This window comes from Salminus brasiliensis, chromosome 3, assembly GCF_030463535.1.
Source record: "Salminus brasiliensis chromosome 3, fSalBra1.hap2, whole genome shotgun sequence".
Lineage (NCBI taxonomy): Eukaryota > Metazoa > Chordata > Actinopteri > Characiformes > Bryconidae > Salminus > Salminus brasiliensis.
Window position 1 is genome coordinate 26,192,879 of NC_132880.1, and position 16,092 is coordinate 26,208,970.

Consider the following 16,092-nt stretch of genomic DNA (forward strand, 5'->3'; position numbering starts at 1 on the left):
CTTAATCTTTATTAAATGTTCAAAAAATATATACACAATATACACATATACACCCCCAGTCCCCAAGCAAATATAAGCATTAAGGTATCAATGTCATGGTTCTACACAGAACCACTGCATTCACTGAAGAACCCCTGAGGAAGTCTTGTGTTGGTGTACATGTGTGAAAAGTGTATTGTCAGTAACTTCAACACCTTCTCTGAAAATTCACCATCAAAGAACCATCATTGTAAAGAACCATAAACAAAAGGTTTGTTATTCAATTCAAGTAAATGATGATCATTAGAACCTCTCTTTATTTTTAAGTGGTGTAGCTCACAGCTGAATGGTGTGCTTACATCAATTGGGACATAGGACATTATTTTGTCCTATAACCCAATTCACAACATTCTTGCCATCTCCTTTGAGAACACACCTCCATCTACAGAAGCTCGAAGCCTTGGTGTAGTCATGGATGATCAGTTATCGTTCTCAAGTCATGTAGCAAATCTGACTCAACCCTTCCTCTCTAGAAAGGCCATGTTCAGCCACGTCACTCCTCTGCGCTGCCTTCTTCTCTTCACTGGCTCCCTGTAGCTGGATTCTGCAGGATCCTAGTCTATACAAACTAGCTAAGGGTATTTAATTAGTGAAGCACTTTTGTAAGTGGCTCTGGATATGAGTCTGCTAAATGCCTTAAATGTAAATGTATATAAAGCCCACATGTTCAACTAAGCCCTACTGCAAATATAGTGCAATAAGGCCTCAAAATAGTGTACTTAATTAGTGCACTTCATGCTACCTTTAACAGATCATAGATACAGTCCTTAACCATACACTGGAATTTGAAATTATGTGACTGTACGACCTTGTAACTATCTTTTACATGTGAAATATGACTACTGACTAGACTAGTCGAATGTATCTGTTATTAAAACATGTTATTATGATCAGGGATGAATTACAGACTGGGCCAGTGGAGCAGTGCCCAGGTGCCTAGTGGGGCCTTAAGCCACCCCAAGGCCCAAGGGGGCTCAGGTCCTTGGCAGAATAGCCAAATAAATATATGAATGAAACCAAATCAAGAACAGCCTTATGGGATGTCGTTGTTGCTATTCAAATACAATGTTTTTCATTACAACGGCACATACGACACATCCAACAACACTTGCCATCATAAGTGTTTTTAAGATAAAGGAGAAACGCTGTGTGTGTCTGTGTGCTAATTCTTCAAGGTACAATTCTGAGATTTGCTTTCACAGGTTTCCAGTGGATCCTGAGGCAAAGATACGTAGGGATACGTGACGGTCGTGGGACAGAGAAAACTCAATAAATGAGCCAGTGACTTGTCTTTGCATTTAATGCATATTCAATTGAATGTCAAATCAGTGATGTCAAAAAGTGATGCCTGGATTCATTCTATGAGCTGTGGGAGACAGACCAGTACAGAGTTCATTTATCTTTAAATAAATAAATAAAAAGAGGACAGACACTGAAATCTGTAATACTACTCTTTGATCATTCTAATTAAAAAGCTCATGTCTCATGTCTCTCTCTCATGTCTTTAATTACACTAAAAGAAGGCAATGGACTGAATAACCTTTTAATGACATTTTTTACCACAAGAAGAAATAGCAGATTAAAAGCTTAGAAAATAAATGAAAGATCTAAGAAAAATAAAATGACATATACATTTATTTCAATACCCATCTCTGACTTCAAGCCTTCAAACAAACTGCCATGTAAAAGTAAATCCGATTGCAGCATCTTCTGCATCTTTGTAAAACCTCTGGATGATCACCAGCCCCTCCATACTTGATGGCAATGGTCAAAAGCCGATCCGCACCAAGAGCCCTTCCAGCTTCAAGTACGGCTCGGCTCGACCCGCCATCCCTCAAAATCCACTGATCCAAAGCGTCTAGGCTTTTTTCTGGCACCAAAGTGGTGGAACGAGTCTGAAGACCCAGACTGAAGACCCACCTCTTCAGAGAGTACTTGGGCAAATACCTTATTGACTTGTGTTTAGTAATGTCTAAACGTAGAGGTATCTTTGAATGATCAGTCTATTGAAACTAGACGTGGTTGTTCTTGGGTAAATAGTAAAGCGCTTTTGTAAGTCGCTCTGGATAAGAGCGTCTGCTAAATGCCTATAATGTAAATGTACCTGTACCTGTGCACTGTGGGCCCCGTTACTAAGCAACAGACAGCGGAAGAAAAAATGGATCGCTCACACAAGCAAGGGATAGTTACGAGCCACTGAACGCCATGAAGTTTCCCATGCAGTTCGCTAACAGGAGGCTTCTGAGTGCTTCTAAGCAACAGTACAGTCAAAGATCAGTCCATGAACAGTGCAATGCAGTTTGTGTGTGTGGAGATTTCAACATGGCCACTCAGATCTTCTGACGAGCCCCCCCGAACGGAGGGAAATTGTATTTACTAGCTAGTTGGTGATCGAGCTAGCTAACCATCTGCTATGTGCAGCCTTCCGATGAGCACTCGCACGCAGCGTTAGTGGACCAAATAACCCCTCCCTATGTAGCTAGCGCAATACTAATGAGGGAGTGGTCGTACATTTTGTCCTTTTGCTTCATTTGCTTACAAAAATGTCACAGACTTGCCCACAAGAGGTGAGCCGAGAGACCAGACGTGCGGCGAAACCAGCGCAAGAGGACTCGAACCAAAGGAGGATCTTATAATCCAGTCTTTAGACGCATATCTTGCATAAAATGTAGCACAATTTATAATACATAAGACACAGCGGTTTTGTTTGTGTCTATTAATATTGCATTTTAGTTAAAAAAAATTAAACTGCTAAAATGTTATTAATTTATTAAGGTTAACAAAATGTGAACTAGTGTCGAAACTGGATTTTCAGGTTTTAATGATGTACTTATTACTATAACGCATGTTTTTTTTTTGTTGTTGTTATTGTTATTGTGTCCGAAGATTGTTGTGCCCAGAAGTCTCATGAGCCATCCCTGATCGACATTATTTGAGATGCGTCTTGCTCTTCGGGAGTTTTTCCCACCACTGTTGTCATCGGCTTGCTCATTTGCGTCTCGGATTTGGCCCGGCTTTCTGTAAAACTGTCTTTATTAAAGAATTAAAAAATTATCACTATAGTAATAAACCTGGACTTGAACTTGAACTTTCTCTGTGAAACACAGACCGGGTGACCCTAAAAAAAAATAAAACAAAATAAAAAAAAAAAGTTGGCGCGCTTCTCTTCTGTGCAGTACGGTAAAGCAGCAGCCAACTGAAAACTAGAGTGACGATCATATGCTTTTTTTCATACCCGCCCGTTTTCCGCCAAGCCCCGCCCCCTTCCCCGCAATACGGGTGGGTAATGAACGGAGGCCGGTAGATCATTACAGTGCTGTGTTGTCGTCGTAGCGGCGGTGCGGCGCCTTTGCGTGTCGAGTTGGCCACGTTTACAGAAACGCTGCACATCCAGCTCGCTTCAGCTTGCACGAAGTACGCCCATAAACCTCAGTCAGACTAGTCTGTGGGCTAGCAGTGATGCAGAGGCAGGTCAGGCTGACTGATGAACAGATAAAGGGGGAGGTTGGTGTGTGTGGAGGAGCTGGAGGAGCATTTTTATATATATTATATATATATATATATATATATTGACCATTTAATTTTAGAGTCAATTTTAGAGCATTTTTATTAGCACTGTCCTATCAAACCTTGCCATATATATATATATATATATATATATATATATATATATATATATATATATATATATAAAACAAGTATTTAATATGTGTGAGATTAGTGTTGAAAGAGCTCTGCAGTCAGTGTTTGAAGACAGCGAGCGACTCTCAGTAAGCTGTTTATGACTGAACACCCAGGGGAGGTTTGTTCCACCACCTTGGTGTCAGGGCAGAGAAAAGTCTTAGGAAGACGAGGGACCGAACAAGCAGCTGTGTGGCTTTCCCTACTTTCCCTCGAGAGACAGGGTTGCATTCGTAGATGTTGTAGAGGAGAAATCTGCATGACCGAACCAGGTTTGCAACACAAGTCGACAATGATGTCCTTCAGCAGCTGGAGTGACCAGGGCTTTTTTTCTTTCTTCAGTGGAGATGGTAAGATCACCCAGGGGAGTCCTCTATGTTGTTAAATTTGCAACCCGACTCAGTGTAGTAGAGGCCAGAGGCAGAGGCAGATAGACCTAGCTACTCATTTGGTAGGCCTGTCCCCTTCTCCCAGAACAAGCGTCTCAGACCACCTCCACTGAGTTTACAGCGCAGCCTGAAGGACCAAAAGCACATTGGATACCCAGTTTGTCCAGGGGGGAGAAGGTATCCACAGTAAAAGTGCAGTTTATGTATGTAGAGTTTAGCTCTGTTCACCCGGTGACTATTAAAATGACGTAACATAATGTTTAAAATGGTATTTGGACTCAGACCAGACCCAGACCGGACCAAGACCAGATACTAAGTTCAGCGAGAGTGCTGCCAGAGACCAAATACAAATATTAGCATGACTACCTACACGAACGTTAGCTGGTTGGCTGACTACTAATTCAGTCACATTGGACATTTAACGCTAACATCAGACTTACTGAAAAATCTACGAAGAACTCTGTACAGATATTCTGTTAATGCGACCAACAGCATACCACAGGCTGTCAGTCACTTCATTCCTAACTGTAACCCTGCCTTCTTACGATATAACAGTAAGGGATTGAACAAAGAATTGGGGCAGGGGGAAATAAAACAGTTGCCAGTATTAGGGAAGACTAACTGGTGGAATTAGATACTGGAGATGGAAAGGCCGTTTAGAGGAGGACAATGAGGTGGGAAATGAGCTGGGAGAAGCATATGGGGATGGGAGAAGCTATGCATCATACTGCATTGAGCCAGCAGAGGCACTAGACTTGTGGTCTAGACCCCATCCAGTGAATTTAGCTAGAATGGATTTGAATCAATCAATGAATTAAGTCCACTTAAGTGACTCAGCCTTGAGTTGCACTGGAGTCAGACGCTGGCTGATTAATGACGTGTCATATTTGCTGTTCACTTGAACACCCCCCATCCAGTCAGCCTCAGAAAACAAGTAAAAAGCCTTTTGCCATAATTTATCAACTTTATTTATGAAGAAATAACAAAACAAAATTAAAAGCTTTGAAAATTGGCTAGAAATCAGAAACTGAAATCTTTTACTCACAATAGTATTCAGACCCTTTATTCCATATTTTATAGAAATGATATACATATCTTTCAAATATTAAATCCACTGATATCACTAGAGTGACTCACCTGTGCTTTTCTAACATCTTCCCCAGCAGTTCTCCAATCTGTTCTTCCCAACGACTGCCCAACCTGCTCCATGCATCATTTAAAAAAAGCTGTTTGTTTCAGACACCAGGGGGTGCAGTCTGACAACTCTGCTTAATCAATCATCCAGTCATCTGTTATTTATACGCAGGATGAGCCTCATTTACAGTGTAGTCAAGTGTTAAACACAGACAAGGGATTGAAAAGTATAACTACAAATAACATAACAATGAAATAAATGGAATAATGAAATAAAATGCAGTTACGAAGACTGACATTATAAAGACACCGGTTATACCACCAAGATACCACCAAACAAACCCACCAAATGTCTAACCTAAATAGGTAAACGGGTAAAAATAAATAACAATCGTGTATGTGTGTGTGTGTGTGTGTGTGTATATATATATATATATAAGAACCAATGAAGACCAGAAAAACACATTAGGGGCCCTAACAGATTAGGCCCTATCTTACACCCTGCCATGTCACGACAGTGCTTGCCAATACATCTACGCTGATGGCCGTGGTGGTCTCGAAATTGGGGGTGTCCGGTCAATTTCTGGTGTATTGCTATCTTTGCAAAGGAAAACACAGGAGCGCCACTCACTGAAAACAACCTTGGCAGGCATCAACAGTCAGATGTTCATTGTTATCTTGGCAGTGAATTGTCAACACAGGTGTGTGCCCAGCACACGTACACCCCTGCTATTGCTCCATTAAAATAAAGGTAAAGGTGCACGTATTTGTCACTGTACAGTGTACAGCAAAATGTGTCCTCCGCATTTAACCCATCTGGTAGTGAACACACTCACGTGTGTTAGGGGCAGTGAGTACACACACACCCAGAGCGGTGGGCAGCCAACTCCAGCGCCCCGGGAGCAGAGAGAGTAAAGGGCCTTGCTCAAGGGCCCAACAGTGGCAGCTTGCCGAGCCTGGGAATCGAACCCACAACCCTGTTATCGACAGCCCGGAGCTCTAACCGCTGAGCCACCACTGCCCCACTGAGCCACCACTGCCCCACTAGCAACTGCCCCAAAATAGCATCCGCAAAAGTCAGACTGCACCTGGCTCTTAAAGGGAATGGCAAGTGACATGGTAATTGGTTTATTGCACGTTGCACCCAAAACACACCCATGATTAAATAAGAGATTTCGTACATGTACATATCTGTGCAAGGTGTACTTTTCCCAATCGATCCCAATCCCAAAACGATAGCAAAGGCACACTAACGCCCAAAATCTAGCTGTGTGGTGTGCGGTTAACAGCCCGCTAAGGATTGCTAAAATAGGGCTCTAGAAGTTCAAGATGGTCTTTGATATAATTTAAAAGAAGCATGATAGACCTACGTCACACCATAACTGCACTCATCACTCATCAGGTTTTAGTGAGACCAGTTCTGTCTCAGTCTCAGTTCTAGCAAACAAGGCAAACAAGACAGAGAAACCTGATTATAAAAATGCACATATTAAAAGAAAAACAAAAAACAAACAGCACCCACAGTGCAGCGTTTAAATGATCATTCCATTTATTGAAGATGTAGATTACTGAATAAAGTAGCGAGCTACGTGGTAAATGAATAAATCTTTTATCTGTGGCAAGTATGGAGAGGTCAAACACTTTTCACAGCACTGATGAAGCTATATTTTATATTGATATGATATTTAGCATATATTCCTAATGCAGTGAGAAGTGGAAAGTGGCGGTTCAGTCGGTCATTCAGAATCGGAATGATTGGGTTTGTTGAACTGAGAGTATATTTAAGGTGCATGCTACAGTAAACAGCTAAAAATGTAAACAGTCATTTTAAACTACGGCCAAACTATTTTGAATAGAACATACTGGTGAATTCTGGTTGTAGTAGCTCAGTACAATCAAATGATATGTGTTTAATGATAGAGAAATATATTACAATTCCAATGACTCGAATTTGCAAAATTATGACTTTTACTTCACATGATTTCTGCGGTATGAACTCAGTCTCGACTCATGTCTGACATTTGAGTATTGCAGTTTTCCCTTTTTTTTTGCTTCCACAAAAGTTTCCCCAAAGTTTGAATGCTCTGCTCAGCTTCTGCTGTCTGTACAAGTAATTCAATTGAAGACTTGCATGATCATCATACAGATGCATCTCTTTTACAATCAATAGATGGCAATATTAAGCACAAGACACAAAATCATATTTAATTTACACGTTAATTTATACTAATTAATTTTAATTTTTTGCATTTATCTTTAAAATTTCAATTGATTTCCAAATTTTAAATGGATTAGTGACTGTGGTTAAATGACTGTATTTTACATTGAGGGCCATTCTGATGGTGAGACCAAAAAAACAGGGGTTAGTCCATCTGTCTAACCGGCCAGCTTGGTTAAGTTGGTCTTTCTGATAGACCAGCTGATCTAACAAACTCATTGTGAATGAAGGTCACCATTAATGTGCTTCAGGATTAAAGGTTAACCAACTAAACCAGCTTGATTCCCAATATAGTGACATGGTACGCCTGCATTACCAGCCGAACCCTCTGACCATCAGAGAGCACACAGTAAATTTGCCAGTGTTAAATCAACACTTTTATTGTTAAATCAACACTGTCTTAAAAATTAACTGGCAAATTGACTGTGCAGCTTATTATTTTTATTAGTATTCAGTTCAGTACTGACTGGTGAAACTGTTTCCCCCCATAGAATGTAAATGAGTTTTCACTGGAAAAATTAAATGGATCATTTTAATAAAAAAAAAGGATAAATGCACAGGCGTGCTATATTGATGGCATCTGTTGACTCCTCAAAGTGAAGCAAAAAGCACACACAGTCCATTTGTCTTTGGGAACTGGCTGCCTTCATGCTGCAGTAGCGAGCAATTGTGCTGCTTAACAACTGAACAACTATAATAGCCGACACTGTCTCCGTTTTGTTTTTTAAAACCCTGGAACAACGAGTCTGCTGCCGTTTCCCCATCCTGAAACGATTTCTTGTGTTTTATAATAGCATGACTCATTTAGAATGATGCTATGATAGCAGCTTTTGCTTTCGAGCTGAGCTTTGCGAAGATGGGCTGTTAGGCCCAAAAAAAATCTATCATAATCAAACATCTTCCAAGTGATTGACTGGTTTACATAAATCTGCCTATCCAGCCTGAGCTCCTCCTCTATATTACTGTCCGGATTGGCCGTTTCTGAGTTTTCCTCTCTCCTTCTCTTCCAAAATTACGGGCCAAACTTCCTGCTGTTCTGTCTGGGTTACATCTTCATGTTTTACATCTTCAGGCAGATATTGCATTACGTTAGAAAATAAAGTTCTTAGCCCCTGCTATGTGCCACATTTATGCGTTGTTCACACGCAATCTAAATTATGGTAAATATCAGAGTTCCCAAATTGGAATTTGCACATAAACACCCCCTCAAGTAGTCATTCCTAGTGGAAACTTCAGAGACAGAGGTGATCTTTAACCTCTTACCATGGTGAAGAAGACCCTCCTAGCGCAGTGCAAGTAATTAACATTACAGTAGCCAACATTTCTCATGATGCTCTAACAGCAAAACACTTGAATGTGACATACTTGTAATTTTGATTTAGTAGAATCTTCAGACTAGCACTAGCATTAGTCTTGAATCCGGTGTTGAGCCTAATCCAAAGGGGAAGGGAATAATAATATTAATGAGACGCAGTGAGCATGATCATGTGACCACGTTATGCAAACATTCAAGTGCTTGCAACTCCCTCGTCCTTTGGAAATGGTATTGTGGTCTGAGGGGATGTGTACTACAGCCATCCCACTAAACGAAGCCTATCCCAATAGAGCTAATAAGAGGTTGAAAAATGGTTGTGTAGAAATGAATCTTCACTGTTCTTGGCTCAAAACCTATAAGTGGAGCTCAGGGGTAGAAATGTAGGATGTGTGCTCTTTAAAAGACAGCTGCAGTCTCTAGGATGACTTCCAGAGACAGGAGAAGGGCCTAGATCTGCCATTAAGTGGGATATTTGTGTTTGCAATCCAAAAGTGTCCAGAGAATGTGTTTGGGCGTTGTTTCTCTGTCAGACGGGTTTTTAGTGTTTTTGTGTTTAGTGAGTTGCAAGTGTTCCAGTGTGGGGACAGTAGGAATGCTAATTAGCCCAGCTAGCAGGCTGGATGCTGCCAAAAACAGGACTTGAAAGAAAGGCAGCAGTCTGGAGTCCAAGTACAGACTTCTTCTCATTATTATCTCGTAAAGAGAGCAGCCTGTCCCAGGATCCGTTCCTCTACACGGTTTTATCTGATTTGTTTAATAATAAATACAATTAAGAAAAAAAGTGTCACTTTACTTGAATGGTCAATTGTAGATGCTTACCTGACAATCAGCTAGCATTCAGCTGAATGTCTCTTAAATGCAAATGAGAAGCTGAATTTAAGGTTTAGAGTGTAGGGTTGATTGAAGGGTACGGTTAAGGTTAGGGATTTAGGGTTGATTCAAGGGTAGGGTTAAGTGCAGGGTTACATTCAATAGACAGAATTCAGTTGCATTTAGAGTTCAGTTGGATATTAGAGCATTTACAAGGCATCTGTAATGGGCCATCCAAATAAAGTTACCTAAAATAATAATCCTAAGATTAATTCATATATAGTCTAACCGTTGCTTTACAAATCATTAAGGAGAGAACAGATAACATTAATTACAGTGAGTGAGTTTTGACACTGTCGACAATATCCTGCTAGACAGTTAAGAAAACCTGGTTTGGATCGCAGGCCTAGGTTATGCTTAACATTTTACTCGACGAATCGCATTTAGCTTGGAAATGTAAACAGTGAAGCCATACATACAAAAGTTTTAAAAAAACAGCGTCCCACAAGGTTCTGTCCTAGGATCTCTACTATTCGCATTACACTTCCTACCATTGGGTACTGTTCTCCACAAAATAGCCTGACACTGCTATGCGGGTTATGCACAATTGTATATATTGGCCAAACCCAGATGATAAACGTCAGATTTAAAAAAGTAAGGATTGTATAAAAGACATAATGGGTTTCAAGTAGCCTTCTGCTAAACTCTGACAAAACAGAGGCATAAAAGGGTGCTAGAAACAGACCGTCTTCTCAGTTGCACCAGATATAACTGTGGAAAAACCTTGGCATTATAATAGATTCTGATCTGTCCTTTGATGCACTTGTAGACAGTATTACTAGATTAGGCTGTCTTGGTTTGGGTCTTTATTACCTCAAGGTTGGACTACTGTAATGCCTTGCTATCAGGTTGCTCTGCTAAGAGCCTAAACAAGTTTCTATTTTCTCCAGAATGCAGCAGCTAGAGTTCAGAAGCCCCTTTCACACCAGACGGGCCGCAATACGCTCCTGTATTAATCAATGTGGTCTCCCACACTGGCCACACAAGGCACCACACCAGTGACGTGTGCGTCATGTGCAAACCTATGTTATAGATCTATTTCTGATGTGTGCCTTGCACATGTACAGAATGCATTATAATATATGCAGTATTTTTGCTAAATTAGGCCAATAAACATCTTAACAAATAGCTGCTTTGGAGCTAGAAGTGAGTAGCTTTTAAATGTCACAACTTTACAAGCACTGCAAATTTTGACCTTATCAGTCTGTTTTTTTCAGTCCGTACAAAATCTGCACCTTGCACCTACAACCTTTTCTGCGAAACATGGTGGAGGGTTGTCATGCTTTGGGGCGTGTTTGGTTGCCACAGGTACTGGTGCACTTATCATCATTGATGATGTAACTGCTGAAGGCAGTAGCACAATGAATTCTGAGGTGTAGAGGTACATCTTATCTGCTCGGGTTTCAGTAAATGCCTCCAGACTCATTGGGAGGCACTTTATCCTACAGCCAGATGATGATCCCAAACATACTGTTAAGGCAACATAGGTGTTTTTCAAAGCTTAAGATCCCCGCATTGGAGGCTTGGCATAGCACCTGGTGAATTGTAGACTTCAGGCAGTCATGGCTGCTTCAGTGTACCTGTCACTGCTATGTCCCACTGTGATGATGGCCTGAAATGAGGGGGGCTGTGTATAAAACAAAAGTCTGGAGTGTGTATGTATTTATATTAGTGTATGTGTGTCTATGGGCTGTGACTTGGTAAATGCAGATGGCAGCAGTGAAAGTGTTAGGTGGGTGTATGTGTGTAGGTGGGTGGGATATACAGTCTGGCTGCTGTTGTAAAGCCTCTGCAGGTCTGCTCCACTGTCAGTGCACTCAGTGACCTGAGCATGGGAAACACAGTGCAGAATCCTAATACACCAGCTGCAGCGCTGCAGTACACACACACACACACACAGACACAAACACTGCCTAAAGCTTCCAGACTACTGCCAATCCTTCTCCAAACACAGTTTACTCAATTGAAACATGAATACCTCAACATCATTAGCTCTAGGCCAGTGCTACCTAAATCCCAGCCTGTAGTATTGTACTCCAGACTCCCAATTAATGTTATTTGCACTCCAGGCCAGTGATATGAAGTACCTGCTAGTCTGAACTGATCGAGTGGCAAGGGGGACAAAGTGAGCAATCAGTATAGCTGCAACAGCTATGGCTCAAGCACTAAAAAGCTGCAACTGGCTGGTGCCATGCCCTGAATTGGTGAGTCGAGAGACCGGTGAGCCAGGCTACGATGAAGGTGTCCAGTTCCTCAGTGGAACATCGGAGGTGATTGGGGAGGCGGAGCAACTTCTCCTCCTTTCCCCCACTTTATTTTTTAGAGGTCCATAAAAATGAAGTAGAGTTGGGAGAGGAGAGACGTAGCAGCAGCAGATGGGGACTGAGCTGATCCTGGCTTCAGAGAGGATCCTTCCTCCCGGGGTGGCTGGTTAATTCTGCACACATGACAATCAATCACAAGGTTGTTTTTTTTTTTTGCATTTACTGTAAAATTATTATTTTATTTATTATTATTGTTAGCCTTTACTGGGGGTCTGGATCATGCTTCCCTTTAGGAAACATAAAAAGGCCCCTAAATGTTTGTCTGTCATAAATGTTTAGAGCAACAGTAAATGTAAACACCAATAAAACCGCATACAAAATGGCTATTTGTTGCAGTGGCCACACATTCAATCTTGATATAGTTAACATTAAGTGCAGATCTGATAAAGCGTACATATGATATGTCCATCAGCTTGCAAAAGAAATTATGGACATGCATTTACGGGCTGTGGAACTGAGAAATAGATTACTGTGTTATAATCAGCACTTCGGCTGTCATTTCCTCAGTAAACAGAGATCTATAGCTACTACTGATGTGTTTGTTTTGGAACACTGAAAAGAGATATGAGAACAGTATCTAGTTATATCAGCCGTAATATCCTGAAAATCCATAATGTAGGTGAATAATAATAATAACAGTAATATTATTGTTGTTCTTAATATATATGTTTTACCATGACCATTACCATTATCAGAATAATCATTACCATTATCATTATTACTGTCATCACTATTATCACCATCATTAGCACCATTACAATAGTAAATACATGTAAACATTTAAGATTATATATTAAACCTATACATTTAATGTGCAATAATGTACACAAAGAGTATGTATAGTGTGTGTATATTATATGTATAGTGTGCGTATAATGTGTATATTGTTTATGTATAATGTGGGTTTAGTGTGTGTATAGTATATGTATAGAGTATGTAGGATGTGTGTATAAATTATGCATAGAGTATGTAGAATGTGTGTATATTGTATATGTATAGAATATGTAGAATGTGTGTATATTGTATATGTATAGAATATGTAGAATGTGTGTATAGTGTGTGTATAGTATATGTGTAGTGTAAGTTAATTTGTATATATTCTGTATTTCTATTTTGTAAGTATCTGTGTTTTAACTACCACGAGGGACGATGCACCATTTTTACATTTGAAGTTTTCACCTTTACACTTGTGTAATGCAAAGTGACAATAAATGTGATTTAATTTGAAGAATAAGAATTAGAATAACAACAATTCTAATACTAATGTGAGCTTTATTTTTATGCACTAATGGTACATTTATTTATATATAAAAAAAAAAAAAAAAAATATATATATATATATATATATATATATATATATATATATATATATATATATATTATTCCAATTATTGCTTTTGCTTACCCTGTGATGGGCTGGCGCTCTGTCTGAGATTTATGTCCCACTGAGACCCTGACCAGGAAGAAGTGGATAAGTTGAATGGATGGATGTCTCTTCATTCTGTAACTACTCATAGCTTCTAGCCTACAACCAGTCTGTCTCTCCAAATATGGTCCTATTGCCATATTAAATGTTGAGATATGTTCATGCTACAGCCCCCCCTAAAACTGGCCTAGTGGCAGCCATAGAGTAGAATATTCTCTCAATTCCCCACTGGATGCAAACCCGCCTCTGCTTTAGTCTTCAGTAAGAGTTTAATAAAAGAGCTGAAGGATTTCTTGTGGAGTTTTCTCAGCTGCAGCAACATGGAGGCCCTCACTGCTAACAGCCTGTTTTAATGCATTGGCTTCATAGTGCCAATTTTATAAGATATAAAATGATTGCACTGGAAAAAAGCCAGCATGGTAGACCAGTTGTGCATTCTGAGAAACTCCATCAGGCTATAACCCAACATGATTAATATGACAAACACTAAATTAAACACACTTTGTTATTTATAAAGTGAGAGGTTTGCACTGTTCCTTAAGGTGTATGGTGATGGGGTCAGTGAGACTACACCATCACCAGGTTGGTGAAAGGACACTGGGGCAGAATATATATATATATATATAAAAGCCTAGGTAATCATAATTTAAGCAATAGCGCACATGTGATACTAATTTGTGACCTGGTATTTTATGCTAATAAAAGTGCGGGCGCCTTCCAGGGTTTTCCTTATACCAGCCGGTAGAGCCCTTGCCTTGTGTTTCATTCTGGAGGAGGGGAAGGACAGTACATGGTCGTGTCTATGTGGCCTCGTGGCCTCCGACACAACTCTGACTTAGTTTCTCTTTTTTCCTTTTTACTTGATCGTGCATGCCCTCCAATAAATATCACATATAGTGTGGAATCTGTTCCTGGAGTCTGACCTGCTCCTTGCAGGGCGAAACCTGCCCTCCTTAATGGAGTGCTACCCAAGCTGTGACCTCTAATACCCCACAACATTCCCACATGTATGTTTCAACTTACTTACATGAGTCAGTGTTTCCTAGAGCACATTTCTAAGAGCTCTGTGATCAGATCACCAGATTACATGTATTCCACCCTAGACCCTCACTGTCAAACTGCTGAGTAAAGAACCGAATTGCTTGCTGCTGTTTCCTCAGTGGTGGGCAGGAGTGTGTGACAAACACAGGAAACAGAGAGTTAGTTGTTTGCAAACTGTGAAACAACCGAAAGTGTGACATGCAACCGTCACTTCAGTCGGATGCTCCGTCCTATTTCAGGCCATTACCTAACATTATCATCACTATTGTCACCATAATCATGATCATTGCCACCATTGTCATCATCACCATTACCTTTAATATCAGAATGCTCAGTATTATGATCATTATTGCTGTCGTCACTATTACCACTATTATTATCACCAGTATCACTATTATCATAGTGCCATCATCTTCACATTCACTATGACCAACATTATCACCCTCATTACCATAATCACTATAATTACCTGTCACATTATCATCATAATTGAAATAACATGATCATTACCATTACCGCCCTCATTATCATTATCACCGTTATCAACATGACCTTCGCCCTAATCTTTATTACCATTATCACCATCTTTACCACCATTATCACCCTCATTACCATAACAACCATTACCACTCTGGTGTTACATTTTTTCCTGTGAGGAAACATTGGGGGGCGCCCTATGTTTTTTTCACAAGACTGTATCTTTGTACTGTATATGTAGTCCTTTTGTTTTACTATGCATTGGTCTGCACTTGTGTGTTATTACATGTACATTATATTTACAAAAGTATTGGGACACTGGCTCATTCGTTGTTTCTTCAGATCAAATAGTATTTTTTGTTGGAGTAACTGTCTCTACTGTCCAGGTAAAGCTTTCTACTTTATTGCTGTAAGGATTTGACTGTATTCAGTGACAAGAGCTTTAGTAAAGTCACCTCATCCCCAACTCATCCGAAAAGCATTGGATGGAGCAACATCATAGATCTAGCGATAGTGCCAATATATTAATGTTTATCTGTTCCAGAGAGTCCTATTGGCAGTATTTCTCCACAGGGACTAGACACGCAGTGTGTGTGCATTTGCACATCTGTGTCAGCAGTAGGTAAGTAAGTAAGTATCTGACTGCATTCATTAGAAGGCATGTCCACAAACATTTGGACATACAATGTATGTTGATGGTTATTTTCTGCTTATTCCAGCGTAGTTTTGCCAATTAGATTATCTTGTCGTTGTCACTGTCATTACCGCCCTCCACTTTGTCACTGTGATCATTATCACCATTATCAATATTATCAGTGTAATCACCATCATCTGAACTATCATTACACCATTATCCCAACTGTCACTGTAACCATTCACTTTACCATCATCGCCATTATCACCATCATTACCTTGTTCTCCATTATCACCGTTACGTTCCATTAACACAGTTATCACCACCCTCATTACCATCATCATCCCTCCAGTAATAAATTGAATTTCTAATGTCCTTACAGGAACATCTTCTACTTACCTGCAGGTCTAGCTAAATGCCCTGGGATCATTACTGCAGTGAGTGGACATTAAAAGCCTTTAATATGTTATTAGTAGCCTAGTGTAATATTCTGTAGCACAGCAAAATATCATCAAGCATCAACATGACCCATTTTTATTCACAA